An 18,593-nucleotide genomic window follows, 5' to 3' on the forward strand; every position below is an offset into this window, starting at 1 on the left:
ATTTTTTTGTTTATCACCATCATTGAGATTCAAACACTAATTATTGATGTCTGTGTATTTTTGAGTACTGCTATAGATTAACCATTCTCATTGTAAATATTGTTTTTATTTTATTGGAGCTTCAGTTGTTTCATTGATGTATATTATTTATTTCTCACACATAACTAATATGATGTTGAATTTGAAAACAAGCAGGAAAGGATGGCTATGTTATCATTAATAATCTCTTCAGACTGATACTTTAATTTTCTTTCGGCTTTCCATGCTATATGTTTAAATAGTGTAATTAACACTATCTATAACAGCCAAAATAAAAGACATTTATAGTAAGAAGTTGAAGAGCCTGACTAAAGCCTCCATCATAGTGACTTCAAATGAACAACAGAAATTTCATTAAGAGCTTTGGTTCGCATGACAGAAATAAAGTCAAAGCTCAGTAATAGGTGAAGCTCAATGATAAGTTGTTTAATGTGATGAGTTTTTTTTAAAGATGTTGAAAAATAACATTTTTTATTGTGTAATTTGTTTTATTTTTATTGATTATTATTTTATTTAGAGTTTTTTTTTTCTCAGTTGATTTCATCTTTGGTTTTGGCTTGTGTTTTTCTGTCCTTCAGTGATTCTGCTTGTTAACTGTTGTTCATCAACAATTCTCAATCCCCCTTTAATTAGACACTTAATTGTCTCATTAACTTCATCACTGTCTGAGTGTTCAGCCCTCTGTAGTGAGGACACTAGTTAGGATTTTGCTTTGGAATTTAAGGCTTACGTGTGTTCGAATGAAAAATACAGACTATGGGATTTGATTTTAACAGAAATATTCTGGAAACTGAATTTACGAATGTAAAATGTTGAAAACAGCAGATTACTGGCAACCACTGCTGCCAGTATTTTGACATACATTTAACAGATATTTTACACAAAAAAAAAATTGCTAATTAACACTCTGGGTGTTAAAAATTTTAACACTTTCAAAAGTGTTATTTTAACACTTATAGTGGTTCCCATATAAACACTGAGGGAGTGTTAATTTTAACTCTAAGGTAATTAAATCTACCAAATCTAAAATTTGCAGGGTGAGTTTGATTAAAAAACTTTACATTTGACTTTACATTTTTGTGCACTAAGCTATGATTTTGTAAACTGAATATTGTATTAGTTCATGAAATATGGTTATTTTTTTGTAAGTTTGTACAGTTATATAAAACTTCCATGTTTTTCACAGAAAGTTTCTGGCAACCACAGCTGCTGGTATTTTTTCGGAAATGTAACAGATATTTTACACAATAAGAGTTTGCTAATTAACACTCTCTTGGTGTTGACAATGTTAACACTTTTAAAAGTGTTATTTTTAACACTTATAGTGGTTCCCATATAAACTCTGAGGGAGTGTTAATTTTAACTCTAAGGTAGTTAAATCTACTATCTAAAATTTGCTGTGTACAGTTTGTGCAACGAACTTGCTTCATTTTGTATTTTTTTTAGGAGATGCAGCTGTTGGCAAGGGAGTTAACCGCCATATTTTGTCAATGATGATGCAAAAACTGAAGACTGGCTTCACTTTAAATTTGGGTTTGTAATTGGTTGCAGTTCGGTTACATGTGCACACACACACACACACACACACACACACGCACACGCACACACACATATATACATATATATATATATGATTAAAATAATAAGATGATAAGATGTAAAATGTTCATAACATTATCTTTCTATTTACTGGTGGGCAATGCAGATCGATGCTGACTGGTACCACCACAGTGCATACAGAGAAAACATTTGTTTAGAATTTTACAGATGTGATTTGATGTTTTATGTCTCTTTTGCTTTTGGGCTATTACAGATTTTATACAACTAGTACTATTAGTTAATTCTTACTGATTGGATTTTTTAGGTTCATCTACTACAGCCCTTTTTGAGGGGGAAAAAAACCACCATGCCCGATAAATTACGTAATTGTACAGACTTGCGCACGCGTGGGCGGAACTTGTTCACACTTGCCCACTGCACTATAATGGATCTCTCTTCACACTGTTTATTCCTTCAAAGTCTGTCATTTCTTCAAGTGGTATTGCTGTGCGTTAATAAGTCAGTAAGTAACCATGTTCCTTATCATTGTAGATGTGTTTGATTGAGTGTCATTGTGTATTTTGCTTTAAATCGCCTCAGGCGATTTAAAATATTAACTATGTAAACCTTTCCAGCTCCGTCTCTTTGTTGTGTAGAGATAGCAGGGATTCTTAACTTATTACTCCAGGGCCGAATAATATTAGTTTCGTGGTGAATTGCCTTCTCTTTTAATTGCAGCCGGTGAATGAACGAGGACACATGTAACTTGGTCCAAAATATTTATTACTTTCCGTGTGGTACAACAAATCAGTCACCTAAAATAGTCTCATTGCCCAAAAACCGCTCCTCTCTCTCTCCCTCTCCCTCTACGCTTCACACACACACACACACCAAACTGCAACTGGACCCGCACATTTTACAACATGTGTAAACAGTTGTTTGTAATCTGATTATTTGTTATTATCAACTCGTTGCTTGTCATGTGTTGTTGATGTAAGATGTATTCAGTTTGATCGAAATATTCATATTGATTATGATGAGCGCGCGAGCTGTCACCGCGCTCACACACACACTGTAGCACGGGGGAGAGGTGAATCCAGTCATAGAGGCTCTCGACCAGCAGCTCATTCTGTCTTTATATTCAGCTCTGTTAGCCATAAAGTCAGCTCAATGCAGGTTTTGTATGAAAATCTGACTCTGATGGCAACTCTTCCTCTACAGTTAAGTAAAACTCAGCGGTTTATCATAAACTTTTCATCGATCATTTTCCCCCCGCAATTGACAGCAAGAACGAGCGCAGACGCATCTGATTGACAAGCAGCAGCTACATGTTCGAAAGAATCTAAAACGCCAAATAGCATGAATCTGTGCCGCATTTTCTAAACGTACTATCTGTAAGCTGTTTACTTGTACAGTGGCTCTGAACTGTCAAAACACCTCTAAAAAAGGCTTTTTCGGACATGACGTATTTGTACATGTGTACATCACTGTAACACGTTTTATTCAAGAACATTTGAGCTGGTTTCAGTCCTTAGTGCTTTCATTCTCATCTTATTTAAATATATTTAATTTGCTTGTTGAATAAATCATATTTTGTTAATTAACCTTATTAATTTTATGCAACAGTCAAGTTGCATGTTAATTTGGTATGAAGAAAAGGAAGTAATGTATTTTTTGCATGCTGATTTATGTGAAATCTTGAATATAGGTCTATAATCACCTTGCAATTTTGAAGTTAAAGCTTTTTTGCTTTGAGTATAGACTATTTAGTTCATAAAAGAAGTTCAATCTTTTATGACGTTTGCTGTATAAAAATATATCATTTTGAAATATTTATAAATATCGGCCTATACATATTGGCTATCGGCCTCCAATTCTGAAGAATTATTGGTTATCGGTATCGGCCAAAAAAATCCATATCGGTGCATCCCTAATATATATATATATATATATATATATATATATATATATATATATATATATATAAATATATATATATATAGGAACAATCAGAATGTTAATAATTAAATAACTTGTTACTCTTAAAATAATTTACCTTTAACACAATAAACCTAAAACTATAACCTACACACACACACCACTTGCAGACAGCACACAATATAATCTATCAGTGCACATGAGTAGAACAATATGTAATGCATATAAATAATATTTGGAATTTACAGATAGCTGAAGTCCTTCAGTAGTCTAATGAGTACTGGAATTAGCATGTAAGCTAACAAATCACTCATGTTCTCATTCACAATAGCAACACTGGGTTTCCCATACACCGATTTATTTGTAGTAATGTGGGAGTTTTCACATGAACATTTCTTTAAGGGAAACTAGTTGTCCATAGAAAGTTTAATTGTCTTCATGAAGAAAACTTGTTTATTTTCTAAAATATGTCCATCAAAATAAAAGTGTAGTGTTTTGAAACCAAAGTCTTCATTTGTACCCACAACACATCAAGAGTTTATCAAGTCAAAATCTCATAATCTGACACAAATCTGATATGTGGTAACTGGCAAATGGCATTGTGTAGTCTGAACAGGGCTTTATGGAGTCTGCATCAGTCTCTCACTGTCATTGCAAGTTCACACCGGCTGAGTTTAGGTGGACTTTCATTCACCAACATGTTTTGTGAAACTGCAGACAAAAGCCCCAAATTGGAGGCATATCTGTGTTTGTTCAAGGTAGTGAAAATCAAACAATGTGAATAATCAAAAACACAATCTAAGGGTGTAGGACAGTTTACCCTGCATATCCCCAAACATTTTCTCCTCCCTAATCTTTCTAATTCTCTTTTCAGTGCCGACCATTTGATTGCAGTGTGCAATGTGCACAAATTTGGTTTTCAGTTCATAATAACTTGAAACACATATAGAGTTATTTTTACTTTATTGCAGCCCTGTAGAAACTCTCAAAACCTGGTACATCTTCACCCCTCTTCAGTTATTGAGTTTAAATCTTCAGGTTCAAAGGGTTTCATTCCAGTAACTTGAGATGTATTCAAGAGTTCACACTTGTCCCGATATGCTATCCCATGCTATCCCGGGAAAGCCTTAAGCTCTGCTGGACATTTTTTCTCTCCATTGTGAAGCTTCATGTGATTGACGAGGCTTCTTTTATGTTTAAAGACCTTTCCACACTCACTGCATCGAAAACGCTCGCCTGAGTGAATCTTCATGTGTTGCTTAATGGAGTCTTTGCATGAGAGACTCTTTCCATAATGATCACATGTAAACACTGGGGTTCCAGTGTGACCATTCGTGTGATTCATGATTCTAGCTTTGGTTGTGAAGCTCTTTCCACAATGAGCACATGCAAACGGCTTCTGTCCGGTGTGACTTATCATGTGGTGTTTGAGTGAGCATTTATGTGGGAACCTTTAACCACACTCTGTGCATGCATGTGTAAGGTTTCTCTCCAGTGTGAATCCTCATGTGGATGGTAAGGTTTTGTTTTTGAGAAAAACCTTTCCCACACTGTGTGCAAATAAAGCTTCTTTCTCCAGTGTGAGTTCTCATGTAGACTTCAAGGTTGCCATTTTGCTTACAACTCTTTCAACACTAGAGGGCAAGAGTACAGCCTCTCTCCAGTGTGAATTCTCATGTGCACTTTTAAGTTTCCTGTATTATAGAAGCTTTTTTTTACTGTTTGCAGGTGTAAGGTTTCTCCCTAGTGTGGTCAAGGTTTGGCTTTTGACTGAAACTCTTTCTACTCTGTTTACAGCTGAAATTACACCTATACTTGGATTTCTGAGATCTTCCACGTGATAAAGTCTTTTTAGTGAGTGTGGGTTTTTCAGTCGTTATTTCTTGTTGTTTCTCTTCCATTTCATTCCATTGATGTGTCTCTTCTTTCAGCACTATCAGGTCTTCAAAAAAGAACAAAAAAGTGAACTTTAGTATAAAGGCTTTAAGTGGCAAGCATGAAATGGATGTTTACCCTAAATATTAAAATGAGCTTACCATTTACTCTCGATCATGTGGTTTTAAACATTTCCTGTCTTCTGGAACACAAAGTAAGCCAGAATTTTTATCACAATATCTTATTTTGTCTTCAACAGAATCAAGAAACTCATCAAGGTTTAAAACCACACAATGGAAAGTAAATGGTGAGGCTATTTTCATTTCTTTGTCAGAAAGTCATACCAACACTGACTCACATAATCAACACATCTCTTGACTCTGGTTTATTCCCCACTGTATTACTACTGTAATTGTGAATCTTTACTGTTCCTGTTTCAACAGTGTGCTCTTGCTAAAAGGAGCAATGGCAGAGAGAGACTTCCAGTGCAGACTTTGTTAAGATGCTGCAATCTAATCGTGGGAAAGACACTTGCTCCTGAGCAGATTCGAGCTTGGGAATGTGTTGCTGTCACACCAACAAGTCTGCCGTGAGTTTCAAAGAACACATTATACTGACTAGTTGCCAACTTAAATGTACTCTCTCATTTCCAGCGTTCACTAAGACTCACACACACACTCAAGCAGTTTGGCCATGTTTAAAACCACATCTGGCAGCTGTGAGATTCGAACCCACGCCCCCGAAGAGACAGGAGCCTAAATCCAGCGCATTAGACCGATCCAAGCAGAAGCATGCAGTATCATTTTGCAAGTCTGTCTGCTCAAGCAGAGAGGTAATTCTCAAGCATCCTAAGAGGACTGCCTGGCAGCGGTGGGATTCAAACCCACGCCACCAAAGAGATTAGAGCCTTAATCCAGCGCCTTAGACCTCTCGGCCACGCTACCTTACAAAGATGCTTTCCCTGAGCAGTTTCGACACCAACTTGTTTCAAGTAGCGCAACAGCTCTGGGAAATCAATTCAATTTAGCCATGCCTAGCTGGAGCTCCTCCACAAAGAAAGAGACCTCCTTAATACCAGCTTAGGAAGCACTCCCACCTTCCTGTCAACCACAGTTCTGTCTCTATTTGAGCACACCTCAAGGCATTTGAAGTCTTCTCCTTACGGCAGCCATCTGCGATGCATTTTAGCACCTGATTACAAGGTAACTGTTATTTCACAAAAGAGTGAAAGTTACTGATTCCATCACAGCAGACCCCACATTGTTGTTGTTATTATATTCAAATCCAGTTATAGAGTATTACTACTCTAATTGTGAATCTTTACTGTTCCTGTTTCAATAGGGTGCTCTTGCTAAAAGGAGCAATGGCAGAGAGAGACTTCCAGTGCAGACTTTGTTAAGATGCTGCAATCTAATCTTGGGAAAGACACTTGCTCCTGAGCAGATTCGAGCTTGGGAATGTGTTTCTGTCACACCAACGAGTCTGCCGTGAGTTTCAAAGAACACATTATACTAACTAGTCGCCAACCTAAATTTACTCTCTCATTTCCAGCGTTCACTGCGAACGCGCACACACTCAAGCAGTTTGGCCGTGTTTAAAATCACATCTGGCAGCGGTAGGATTCTAACCCACACACCTGAAGAGACTGGAGCCCAAATACAGTGCCTTAGACCCCTCGGCCAAGCTACCCTAGATGAATTCATGCAGTGGTCCCTTTTCTGCCCAATTTTACGGAAGCAGAACAGCAGAGAGGACGCAGAGCTTCCTAGTGAAGCCCTTCAACTTTGGCCAAGGAGTCTACATTTGGATGTGAGCGGAAGCATGCAGTATCTCTTTGCAAGTCTGTTTGCTCAAGCAGAGAGGTCATTCTCAAGCATCCTAAAAGGACTGCCTGGCAGCGGTGGGATTAGAATCCTCGACCCCGAAGAGACTGGAGCCTTAATCCAGCGCCTTGGACCACTCGGCCACGCTACCTTACAAAGCCGCTTTCCCTGAGCAGTTTTCACACCAACTTGTTTCAAGTAACGCAAAAGCTTTGGGAAATCAGTTCAATTTAGCCATGCCTAGCTGGAGCTCCTCCACAAAGAAAGAGAGCTCCTTAATACCAGCTTAGGAAGCACTCCCACCTTCCTGTCAACCACAGTTCTGTCTCTATTTGAGCACACCTCAAAGCATTTGAAGTCTTCTCCTTACGGCAGCCAGCTGCGATGCATTTTAGCACCTGATTACAAGGTAACTGTTATTTCACAAAAGAGTGAAAGTTACTGATTCCATCACAGCAGACCCCACATTGTTGTTGTTATTATATTCAAATCCAGCTATAGAGTATTACTACTCTAATTGTGAATCTTTACTGTTCCTGTTTCAATAGGGTGCTCTTGCTAAAAGGAGCAATGGCAGAGAGAGACTTCCAGTGCAGACTTTGTTAAGATGCTGCAATCTAATCGTGGGAAAGACACTTGCTCCTGAGCAGATTCGAGCTTGGGAATGTGTTGCTGTCACACCAACGAGTCTGCCGTGAGTTTCAAAGAACACATTATACTGACTAGTTGACCACTTAAATTTACTCCCTCACTTCCAGCGTTCACTGCGAATGTGCACACACTCAAGCAGTTTGGCCGTGTTTAAAACCACATCTGGCAGCGGTGGGATTCGTTCCTAGTGAAGCCCTTCAACTTTGGCCAAGGAGTCTACATTTGGATGTGAGTGGAAGCATGCAGTATCTCTTCGCAAGTCTGTTTGCTCAAGCAGAGAGGTAATTCTCAAGCATCCTAAAAGGACTGCCTGGCAGCGGTGGGATTCGAACCCACGCCCCCGAAGAGACTAGAGACTTAATCCAGCGCCTTAGACCACTCGGCCACGCTACCTTACAAAACTGCTTTCCCTGAGCAGTTTCGACACCAACTTGTTTCAAGTAGCGCAACAGCTCTGGGAAATCAGTTCAATTTAGCCATGCCTAGCTGGAGCTCCTCCACAAAGAAAGAGAGCTCCTTAATACCAGCTTAGGAAGCACTCCCACCTTCCTGTCAACCACAGTTCTGTCTCTATTTGAGCACACCTCAAGGCATTTGAAGTCTTCTCCTTACGGCTGCCAGCTGCAATGCATTTTAGCACCTGATTACAAGGTAACTGTTATTTCACAAAAGAGTGAAAGTTACTGATTCCATCACAGCAGACCCCACATTGTTGTTGTTATTATATTCAAATCCAGTTATAGAGTATTACTACTCTAATTGTGAATCTTTACTGTTCCTGTTTCAATAGGGTGCTCTTGCTAAAAGGAGCAATGGCAGAGAGAGACTTCCAGTGCAGACTTTGTTAAGATGCTGCAATCTAATCGTGGGAAAGACACTTGCTCCTGAGCAGATTCGAGCTTGGGAATGTGTTGCTGTCACACCAACAAGTCTGCCGTGAGTTTCAAAGAACACATTATACTGACTAGTTGCCAACTTAAATGTACTCTCTCATTTCCAGCGTTCACTAAGACTCACACACACACTCAAGCCGTTTGGCCATGTTTAAAACCACATCTGGCAGCTGTGGGATTCGAACCCACGCCCCCGAAGAGACAGGAGCCTAAATCCAGCGCATTAGACCGATCCATGCAGAAGCATGCAGTATCATTTTGCAAGTCTGTTTGCTCAAGCAGAGAGGTAATTCTCAAGCATCCTAAAAGCACTGCCTGGCAGCAGTGGGATTCGAACCCACGCCCCCGAAGAGACTGAAGCCTTAATCCAGCGCCTTAGACCGCTCGGCCACGCTACCTTCCAAAGCAGCTTTCCCTGAGCAGTTTCGACACCAACTTGTTTCAAGTAGCGCAACAGCTCTGGGAAATCAGTTCAATTTAGCCATGCCTAGCTGGAGCTCCTCCACAAAGAAAGAGACCTCCTTAATACCAGCTTAGGAAGCACTCCCACCTTCCTGTCAACCACAGTTCTGTCTCTATTTGAGCACACCTCAAGGCATTTGAAGTCTTCTCCTTACGGCAGCCAGCTGCGATGCACTTTAGCACCTGATTACAAGGTAACTGTTATTTCACAAAAGAGTGAAAGTTAATGATTCCATCACAGCAGTCCCCACATTGTTGTTGTTATTATATTCAAATCCAGTTATAGAGTATTACTACTCTAATTGTGAATCTTTACTGTTCCTGTTTCAATAGGGTGCTCTTGCTAAAAGGAGCAATGGCAGAGAGAGACTTCCAGTGCAGACTTTGTTAAGATGCTGCAATCTAATCGTAGGAAAGACACTTGCCACTGAGCAGATTCGATCTTGGGGATGTGTTGCTGTCACACCAACGAGTCTGCCGTGAGTTTCATAGAACACAATATACTGACTAGTTGACGACTTAAATTTACTCTCTCACTTCCAGCGTTCACTGCGAACGCGCACACACTCAAGCAGTTTGGCCGTGTTTAAAATCACATCTGGCAGCGGTGGGATTCTAACCCACGCCCCCGAAGAGACTGTAGGATAAATCCAGCGCCTTAGACCCCTCGGCCACACTACCCTAGATGTATCCATGCAGTGGTCCCTTTTCTGCCCAATTTTACGGAAGCAGAACAGGAGAGAAGACGCAGAGCTTCCTAGTGAAGCCCTTTAACTTTGGCCAAGGAGTCTACATTTGGATGTGAGCGGAAGCATGCAGTATCTCTTTGCAAGTCTGTTTGCTCAAGCACAGAGGTCATTCTCAAGCATCCTAAAAGGACTGCCTGGCAGCGGTGGGATTCGAACCCATGCACCCGAAGAGACTGGAGCCTTAATGCAGCGCCTTAGACCGCTCGGCCACGCTACCTTACAAAACAGCTTTCCCTGAGCAGTTTCGACACCAACTTGTTTCAAGTAGCGCAACAGCTCTAAGAAATCAGTTCAATTTAGCCATGCCTAGCTGGAGCTCCTCCACAAAGAAAGAGAGCTCCTTAATACCAGCTTAGGAAGCACTCCCACCTTCCTGTCAACCACAGTTCTGTCTCTATTTGAGCACACCTCAAGGCATTTGAAGTCTTCCCCTAACGGCAGCCAGCTGCGATGCATTTAAGCACCTGATTACAAGGTAACTGTTATTTCACAAAAGAGTGAAAGTTACTGATTCCATTACAGCAGAAACCACATTGTTGTTGTTATTATATTAAAATCCAGTTATGGAGTATTACTACTCTAATTGTGAATCTTTACTGTTCCTGTTTCAATAGGGTGCTCTTGCTAAAAAGGAGCAATGGCAGAGAGAGACGTCCAGTGCAGACTTTGTTAAGATGCTGCAATCTAATCATGGGAAAGACACTTGCTCCTGAGCAGATTCGAGCTTGGGGATGTGTTGCTGTCACACCAACGAGTCTGCCTTGAGTTTCAAAGAACACATTATACTAACTAGTCGCCAACCTAAATTTACTCTCTCAGTTCCAGCGTTCACTGAGAACGCGCACACACTCAAGCAGTTTGGCCGTGTTTAAAACCACATTTGGCAGTGGTGGGATTCGAACCCACGGCCCCGAAGAGACTGGAATCTAATTGCAGCACCTTAGACTCTCGGCCACGCTACCCTAGATGTATCTATGCATCCTAAAGGGACTGCCTGGCAGCGGTGGGATTCGAATCCACGCCCACGAAGTGACTGGAGCCTAAATCCAACACCTTAGATCCCTTGGCTACTCTATCCCGGATGACTCCTTGCAGTGGTCCCTTTTCTGCCCAATTTTTCGGAAGCAGAGAGGACGCCGAGCTTCCTAGTGAAGCCCTTCAACTTTGGCCAAGGAGTCTACGTTTGGATGTGAGCGGAAGCATGCAGTATCACTTTGCAAGTCTGTTTGCTCAAGCAGAGAGGTCATTCTCAAGCATCCTAAAAGTACTGCCTGGCAGCGGTGGGATTCAAACCCACACCCCCAAAGAGATTGGAGCCTTAATCCAGCGCCTTAGACTGCTCGGCCACTCGACCCTGCCATGACTATATAATTTTTGTGATTTATTTTCAGCAGAGTACTGCTGCTGCTGCTGCTCCAGCACAAACGGTGCAACAACCTGCCCCTACTGTACCTGCTCAGGAGGTGATGGAGACGAGACAACTTGAGGCCCAGCCCCAGCCCCCGTCTACTCCATCAGTGGCATCAAAGATTTCACCGCAATTGTCAATGGTACATTTTTTTAAAAATCAAAAGAAAAGACAATTTCAGTGTTTCAAGTGTTCAAGGTGCTCAAAGTTCAGTTCAAAGTTCAAACATAGGAGAGAAAAGAACAAAAAGCAATAAAAAAGTTGAGGTGTTGCTAGAGACATGCTTCTTTTCACACCTCTTGCACAGTGGGGGGTAGCAGACACTTGCTGATTGGTCGGTTTGAGTTTCTGTGATTGGATTAAATTACATGGTCAGGTCATGGTCAGGGTCACTTTTTAAAGCTACATTTTAACCTCTTGTCTTCAGATAATGATACATAATAAACACTAATAGTAAATACTTTGTTTTGATTTTAAGTGTAAGCTAAACTTTTTACTTTTTCTAAACAACGAGTCTGAGGTATTATCTTGAAAAAGTACTTATTTAAAAAATATATAAATATATATGTATATATATAATTTTGCTACCACAGGTATGATACTATTTTTTCTTCTGGGAAAAAATCTTATTTGTTTTATTTCGAATACATTTTTCAAGGTCAATATTATGAGCGTCTTTAAGCTTTTTTTTTTTTTTTTTTGGCATAGTCTACAAAACAAACCATCGTTATACAATAACTTGCCTAATTACCCTAACCTGCCTATTTAACATAATTTACCTAGTTAAACCTTCAAATGTCACTTTAAGTGGTATAAAAGTGTCTTGAAGAATATCTAGTCAAATATTATTTACTGTCATCAGGGCAAAGATAAAAATAAATCAGTTCTTAGAAATGAGTTATTAAAACTTTGATGTTTAAAAAAATGTGCTGAACAAATCTTCTCTCCATTAAACAGAAATTGGTGGAAAAAAATAAAAAAGCGGGCTAATAAATCAGACTTCAACTGTATATAACACATAGTGTGATGTTGTAATATACAATGTATGTTTTTGTTGAAATGCATAATGTAATAATAGTACAATAATACTGTATATAACATAATGCAATACTTTATTCCTTTGGTAGTAAAAAAAATATTTGTTTGCATATTGCTCCTTGATCCAGAAAACTATAATTTTAATCAAAGCCTAATGTGTCACATTTATTTACAATGAACCAGTTGTCTAATTAAATCTATTCTAACTTATATCTTATTTCTACCTGTAAAAGTAGCAGAGGGTGGTAGTAAAAAACAGCTTGAACTCGAAACACTGTAGAGAAATCAAACTGATTGTACAACAGACATATAGAAAGATAGTTTCTAATTGCTTGAAATGTAATGTGATATACACTAATGTTCAAAAAATTATTATTGTTAAAATATAAAAGCTTAATATTACTCATATATTGCAAGAATTCTATTGTGTTTGATTTGCTCATCAATTTAAGATTTTATTTGATTTGAATTGTTTGAATAAATTATTCTTTATTTATTTAATTTGCCTATATTATTATTTCACATTATTCCAGTTTTTACTAAATATTTGATCAAATAAATGTAGCCTTGATAAACATAATTAAATGAAATTCAGATAATATCACAGATATCTCTGGTGGAGATTTTAGAAACATCTAAAATCATTTAATGATTCTTTCTTTTCTCTCTCATTCAATTGGGATGGAGTGCCTGTATTCGAGTCATCTAAATTCAGCATTTGGCCCTTACTATGTTCTGTTAATGAATTGCCCCAAGAGGAAAGAGATAAAAATGTGCTACTTTGTGCATTGTGGTTTGGCTCATCTAAGCCACTGATGACTAGCTTCCTCAAACCTTTTGTAGAGGAATGCAAAAGTCTTGGACAAACAGGACTTCAGTGGCAGGACCCAGAAAATCACTCAGTCAAAATCACAAAGGTCTATGCATTATGTGCTATTTGTAATGCTGTTGCACATCCTTTAATGCAAAATTTCAAACAGTTTAATGGAGAGTATGGGTGTGGGCACTGTCTTCATCCAGATATTCAGGTAAGAAAAGGTAATGGGTCTGTGAGAGTGTATCTTTGTTTGGAAGAGGTGCCAGACCTTAGAGATCACAACACAACTGTGCAAATAGGTGAAATTGCCAAAAGTAACGAACAGAGCATTTTGGGCATAAAAGGACCATCTCCTATCGTGGACTTGCCAAATTTTTACCTGATCAATGGCATGGTCCCTGATTACATGCACTGTGTGTTGCAGACAAATGTCTACTTTATGGTTTGATTCCAAAAACTACTGTAAGCCATGGTATGTTGGTTTGAATACTGAAAAAGTGGATGGAAATCTTTTAGCAATTAAGCCTCCAAGCATTTTTCCACGAATTCCACGTTCTATTGTTCAGCAACATTTTTGGAAAGCTCATGAATGGCAAAACTGGCTTTTAAACATGCTCGTGAGGCTCTTGAGCTGTATGTTAAATCGGTTCAGTCTTTGTATGGTGAAGATCAGATGGCCTACAATGTGCATTCACTTCTGCATTTGACTAAAAGTGTAGAGAATTTGGGTCCACTCTGGGCCCAGTCTGCTTTCATGTTTGGGAACTACAATGGCTATTCGCTCAAGCAAGTAAAAGGCAGCAATGCAGTGCTCTAGCGGATTTGCAATTGGGGAGCATGGTCTCGTGCTTTACCACGCATAGCTAAAGCCTGCTCATCTGATGTCTCACCTGAAAATAAGTCATTCTACACAGAAATGACCTCCAGTACACATAATGTAAGGAACTATGCTAGATATGACAAGGTGACTGCACTTGTAATCCCATAGATTAGGCCAGTGTCCGAAAAGGATGTAAATGCATTGCATGCATTGTTAGATTTATCTGGGACCTGAACTGGCAGGCACTATAGCAGAATAGTTGCCGATGGAGAAGTCATTCACAGCTAAACATATACAAAGACAAAGAAAAGAAACAACTCAGTTGTGATTTTGAAAGATGGCAGTATTTTCAAGATATCAGACTTTGTCAGTGATGACCAGCATCGCCTGTATGCAGTTGGCAGATTTGGAAACTGTACAATGCAGAAGCTGGTTCGAGGATGTACGGTCAAAATATAATTGACCTTTGTCAAAGCTGTTCATTTTCCTACTGGATTTGAAAGAGCAGTTGACAGCGATGAGAATGTGAGACCATGTATTTACAGTGAACACTCTGGGTCTGCTGTTTGTGAACAAATCAGAACATATTATTGTAAATGAAGATAAGTCAAGTACACCTAAAAGTGACAAAAAATGTTAAAAATTGATAAGTTAAAACTGGCTTTAATGTTTTTGACAGGAAGTATTTTTTGTATGTCACAAGCTCTTGTTGTCTTGTGGTGATATGCATAAGATGTTTATGACATTATGTTTGTAGGTTTAGAATAAAACTACTGTGAAAAGTTGTAAGACTTTTTATAAATGAAATCTAAAAGAAAAAAAAAACTAGTGGTATGTAAAATATGCTAATGTATCCTGCACAAAACATTGTAATAAATTGCAATAAAAATGTGTTTGTGTGTAGTTTAAATTTCTTCTTTAAAAGGTTAAAAATCACATTCTGTTCAGCGTTACAAGATGAAATCAGGATTTAGCAGAATATTGTAACGGGTAGTGAAGGTGTTGATGTAAATGGTGTCTAGCTCTTGAATAAGCTACTCACTAGCCCGGCTAGCTCAGTCGGTAGAGCATGAGACTCTTAATCTCAGGATTGTGGGTTTGAGCCCCACGTTGGGTGTTTCTGTTAACTTTCTGTCTCTCTCTCAGCAAACTTTCATTAGGCTTCATAAAGCAGACCTTTTAAGACAAAGTTCAGTGTTTCTACCACTGTAGGTGACCATTTGCTAAGTTTCTGTGGTGCAATCAGTCAGCGCATTCGGCTGATAACTGAAAGGTTGGTGGTTCAAGCCCACCCAGGAGCGAATTAAACATTTTGCTGCCTTGCAACTGCTAACACGTGCACTGGGCATAGATTCTGGGCTACATTCTGTTCAGCGTTACAAGATGAAATCAGGATTTAGCAGAAGATTGTCACGGGTAGGGAAGGTATTGTTGTAAATGGTGTCTAGCTCTTGAATTAGTTTGTAAATGGTCCGGCTAGCTCAGTCAGTAGAGCATGAAACTCTTAAACTCAGGGTCGAGGATTCGAGCCCCACGTTGGGCGTTTCTGTGACCTTTCTGTCTGTCTTTCAGCAAACTTTTATTATGATTCATATAGCAGACCTTTTGAGACAAAGTTCAGCGTTTCTACCATTGTAGGTGACCCTGCACTAAATATCTGTCATCCATATATCATATATCAGCTGTTAACTGAAAGGTTGGTGCTTCAAGCCCAACCAGGGATGAAATATGCATTTTGCTTGTAAGTCATATGGCATAAAAATGACAGGCTTTGCAGTGCAATGGATAGCGCATTGGACTTCTAGGCGGTGAGCTGAGCTATTCAAAGGATGTGGGTTATTTGACGTTGGCGCTGTGGCTTAGTTGGTCAAAGCGCCTGTCTAGTAAACAGGAGATCCTGGGTTCAAATCCCAGCAGTGCCTAATGTACAGGTGCCAGGCTTGGTTTTTGTTAAGAGTAACGAGTGTTTACGCAGCGGGATGTTTAGCAGTCGGTTTCTTAACAAAACTCAAATCCTTAAGAACGCTGCTCGTTCAAGAGGGCTTTGGACGATGCCTTTATATAGCATAATGTGGTAATGCCTAACCAATTGGACTTTGATATTTCAAGTCCAGACATTCACACATGCAGCGCTACCGTTGTTAGTTTTTTTTCTTTTTTCCAATTAAACAATTAGCCCCTGTCGAGATTGTGTTGTGCTGTGGCTAAGTTGGTCAAAGTGTCTGCTTAGTAAACAGGAGATCCTGGGTTTGAATCCCATCAGTACCTTGTCAGCAGTTGGCTGTTCTTTCATGGGCCAGAGAGTACTAAAAAGAGCTTTCTGTGCAACAGTGCTGGAGGCAGCAGAGCACTCAGGCTCTGTGGCGCAATGGATAGCGCATTGGACCTCTAGGCTGTGAGCTGAGCCATTCAAAGGTTGTGGGTTCGAGTTCCACCAGAATTGCAAGCTTGGCTCTTTTTCTTCACTGACTTAAGGTGTGGTGCGTTTCTAACATTTTAGCCATCTGTCCATCTCGTTTTGCTTCTTTCTTTCATTGCGCAGTGCAGGCTCAGATACTAGGGGTACTCTACAATAAAGCCGATGACTTAATTGAGCTGTTTTAAATAAGGAAGATTAGAAAACGGTGTAGGGCCTAGTGGGCTTGAGGAATGACTCGAAGGCAACCTGTGGTTTTGGGGAAAAGTAACTGCCACCTATTGTTGAGATCACGCCTTTTGGATTTGTCGTACAAGAGCCTCTTTATGCATGTGCAAAGTAACTGAGTAGAAAGCACAGAAAATTTTTCTTCCTGTCAATTTTTGTGGCGCTGTGGCTTAGCTGGTAAAAGCGCCTGTCTTGTAAACAGGAGGTCCTGGGCTCAAATCCCAGCAGTTCCTTTGAACAGGTGGTGCATGTGCTTGTTTTATAGAGCTTGCCGGATCGAATTATAAAATTGTATAGCTTTGAGGCGTAATGAATAGTGCGACAAATAGAGTTAAACAACCTCTTTGCTTGCCATTTTTAGACTCGCTGTCTTTTTTTAGTCTCTGTGTGCAAAAACATGTTAGCTGCTTTACAGGGTTGGCGCTGTGGCTTAGTTGGTCAAAGTGCCTGTCTCGTAAACAGGAGATCCTGGGTTCAAATCCCAGCAGTGCCTAATGTACAGGTGCCAGGGTGGATTTTTGTTAAGAGCAGCGGTACAGTTGTTAGTTATTTTTTCTTTTTTCGATTAAAAAATTAGCCCCTGTCAAGGTTGTTTGGCGCTGTAGTTTAGTTAGTCAAAGTGCCTGTCTTGTAAACAGGAGACCCTGGAATCAAGTTCCAGCAAAAGTGACTATCAGCTATTGTTGAGATCAAGCCTTTTGGATTTGTTGTACAAGAGCCTCTTTTTGCACACACACACACACACACACACACGTGATATGGCTGAAAAAATGTAAACAGGGATTTTGACAAATTATTGACTATTATGAGATTTTAAATACAGTATGTCGAGACCAGTTGTAATTTCCATATGTTGCCATATATCATGCCATATATCAGCTTTCTATATGGGGACTTGCAGTGAGAAAAAAATGACTGTAAAAGATTGTTTATTGTAACAATGTGCATCTTGTGTGCTGGTGATCTAAAGTTTGTTCCTGTAGTATTTGTATGATAACAGGATTATGTGAACCAATGATCCTTCAAATGCAAGACTTCTTAAAGGAAATAAATGCAGCATGCAGAGTATTGAACACTGGAGAGTCTGTGTTTAAAGTAGTGAATGTTTCGAGTTTTGAAAATTGATAACAGGGTTCTGAAATTTGTGGCAAAACAAATGAAAAAAAAACTGTAATCTGGGGTTGCCACAGTGGAATGAACCACCAACTTATCCAGCGTATGTTTTACACAGCAGATGCCCTTCCAACCACAACCCATCACTGGGAAGCACATACACTTATTCAGAGACTCATACACTACAGTCGATTTTAACACATTCAATTCACCTATACTTCTTGCTGTGAAATAAGGTGCAACCCACTATGCCACCGCGTCACCCATTAGCAGGGCTTGAAATTAACCTTTTTGCTTGGTAGCACCGGTGCTCATAACTTTAAAAATGTAAGCGCATCAGCAAAACTGTAGTCACACCCACCAATCATAAGCATCATTACTACAAGTTTTATACAAACATATTAATTGCATTTGAAATTAACAGTATAAATGCAAGCGCGAGGAAAATATGTCTCGTCCCGTTATCTCAAGAAATAACATTTTTATAACATAACTGAGTGTCCAAAAGATATACAGAGCACCTACCGGCCCTGCACGCACTGCTTGACATGAATAACTCTGTTAATGATATAACTGTGCTGTTCTCACGGGTGCTGTCTGAAATTGCACTGATGCTTTTAACATATACTGTACCCTATTATATGCATAGGTCATGTTAATAGCAATACCGGTCTTTTCATGAGTAGCGATATTAGTTTACTCAGTGTAGGCCTGTTTGCGATGTCCGTTTAACTGAGTGATTGACAGTTGATATTTCAGTGCTAGAGCAGTGGGCCAATAAGAA

At 39.5% G+C, this 18,593-nt stretch overlaps 2 protein-coding genes and 6 non-coding genes across 10 annotated transcripts in view; 5 read left to right on the forward strand and 3 right to left on the reverse strand.

Annotated features, from left to right (window-relative positions):
- Nucleotides 1-18,593, forward strand: part of LOC137487288 (uncharacterized) — a 371,338-nt gene that overhangs the window by 174,289 nt on the left and 178,456 nt on the right. The window lies entirely within an intron of this gene.
- The window catches only part of znf1069 (zinc finger protein 1069), a 616,019-nt gene that overhangs the window by 115,331 nt on the left and 482,095 nt on the right, over nt 1-18,593 (reverse strand). The gene's annotated exons all lie outside the window — the stretch shown is intronic.
- On the reverse strand, nt 8,177-8,258 carry trnal-aag (transfer RNA leucine (anticodon AAG)). Its single transcript has one exon. It is a non-coding gene; the product is annotated as a tRNA-Leu (tRNA).
- trnal-aag (transfer RNA leucine (anticodon AAG)) lies at nt 9,075-9,156 on the reverse strand. The gene has a single exon. It is a non-coding gene; the product is annotated as a tRNA-Leu (tRNA).
- trnai-gau (transfer RNA isoleucine (anticodon GAU)) lies at nt 15,280-15,353 on the forward strand. Its single transcript has one exon. It is a non-coding gene; the product is annotated as a tRNA-Ile (tRNA).
- On the forward strand, nt 15,901-15,974 carry trnat-agu (transfer RNA threonine (anticodon AGU)). Its single transcript has one exon. It is a non-coding gene; the product is annotated as a tRNA-Thr (tRNA).
- On the forward strand, nt 16,856-16,929 carry trnat-ugu (transfer RNA threonine (anticodon UGU)). Its single transcript has one exon. It is a non-coding gene; the product is annotated as a tRNA-Thr (tRNA).
- On the forward strand, nt 17,116-17,189 carry trnat-cgu (transfer RNA threonine (anticodon CGU)). Its single transcript has one exon. It is a non-coding gene; the product is annotated as a tRNA-Thr (tRNA).

Source organism: Danio rerio, chromosome 4, assembly GCF_049306965.1.
Source record: "Danio rerio strain Tuebingen ecotype United States chromosome 4, GRCz12tu, whole genome shotgun sequence".
NCBI lineage: Eukaryota > Metazoa > Chordata > Actinopteri > Cypriniformes > Danionidae > Danio > Danio rerio.